Here is a 1,551-nt window from a genome sequence, read left to right as displayed (position 1 = left end):
ATGCATTTTCTTGTTTCTTTGGCTAAAGTCTTTAACTTGACCTCTCTTTTCTTAAATTTTTAAAGACATCAATTTTTAAAGAATAATTTTCTGAGTCCTGATCAGTGTCAGTACTTTTAATATTCTAGATATTAAAAATGATTTCAGAATATCAAAAATATCTTCAGTTCCTAAAGAAGTAATAGACCCAATGTCCATCTCTACAGACTTAGATATAATGGCAAATTCATGTTGTAATTCTTCAGCTGTTGTAGAAATTGCTATATGTCAAGTGAAAACTTTTTTGTCTTCATAATAAATTTATTTTCTACTTCACATTTTTCATCTACATTTTCAATTTCAGGATATTTTTCTGTATCCTCACTCGTGCATTTTTAAATATTTTCTTCCTTATATCTAACAACCAACCTGCTTATCTCCTTGTTCAAGTATTCGTCTAATGTCTTGTGACTCTTACTTATGTCGTCCATCACAGATTTTATAGCTTTCAAGTGATTTAACTTTCTAGTTGACCTAATTTGTGGATTGTTGGTTGTTTTTTCAAAAAAAATTTTTTTTGAGACTGGCTTTTTATTTCATGAGAGGTTTCCCACAGTAGCAAGAAGTTCTGGTTTCAGAGCTCTTGGGGGGTTGTTCGGCCCCCGATGCCTTGATGTCGTCCATGATGCCTGCATCCCAAGTGAAAGTTAGAAGAGCTGAAGGCACAAGCCCACATTCATTGAAGACTAAGCTGTCAACCAACAGTTCGTGCTCACCTACAAGAAGCAGTTCAAAGGGCAGCCAGTCTCTTTGCAGTACCTCCCTCACATAGCTGTAAAGTGCAGACAGCTGTTCCCAAGCACAGGAGGTATCCTGGAGGATGTGCCCATCTGGAAAGCGGATCCATAAGAGGGTATAGGTATCTTTTCTCATTTCCCTTTGCTCCCCCTTCTCCTGCATGGCTTTGCATTGGCTCCCGAAGCACAGACAGCCATTCCACAGCATCTGTCCTTAGCTTCTGCTCCCATTTGAGCTCCTCAGTTGTGAGGTTCAAGAAGTCCCCAGATAAGTCAAACTGGGCAGCCAGACAGGAGGGCTTGAAGATTCGTCACTAATGGGCCAGCTGAGCCCTCACTGGTTCTGAGTTCTGCAGGGAAACTTTGTGCTGTTCTAGCTTCTCTATTTGGGCATCCTCCCCCAGCACATAGAATTCTTCCAAGGCCTCTTGTTCTGGAACAGTGAGAGTCATCTTCTCAAACCCAATGGCCCTGAAAAATTCATTAGTTCCTTCTAGGCAGTTGATCCACTCCTGAAACACTTTGTTTTGCAGTTTGATTTTCCTGTATTTCTCCTCTTTCTGGGTGAAGATGGATGTTGTCCAGGTACTTGGCAATGGTGTCCAGCCCCAACTTCACTTTCTCTCGGTCCCTGTTGAACGTATGGATCTTCATGATGGAAGCAGCCACTGGGACTTTGTCCACATACTTGTTTTTTTTTTAACATTTATTAATATTCATTTTTAACATGGTTACATGATTCATGCTCCACCTTTCCCCTTCAACCCCCCCCCGC

The 1,551-nt window shown here is 40.7% G+C and overlaps 1 pseudogene; it reads right to left on the bottom strand.

The window, feature by feature from the left end:
- Window positions 1-575: 575 nt before the first annotated feature.
- Window positions 576-1,463, bottom strand: LOC123254074 (annotated as a pseudogene).
- Window positions 1,464-1,551: the final 88 nt, after the last annotated feature.

This window comes from Gracilinanus agilis, unplaced genomic scaffold, assembly GCF_016433145.1.
Source record: "Gracilinanus agilis isolate LMUSP501 unplaced genomic scaffold, AgileGrace unplaced_scaffold14072, whole genome shotgun sequence".
NCBI classification, from domain to species: Eukaryota; Metazoa; Chordata; class Mammalia; order Didelphimorphia; family Didelphidae; genus Gracilinanus; species Gracilinanus agilis.
Note: the sequence above shows the minus strand (reverse complement) of the source record. Positions and strands in the feature narration are given on the sequence as shown.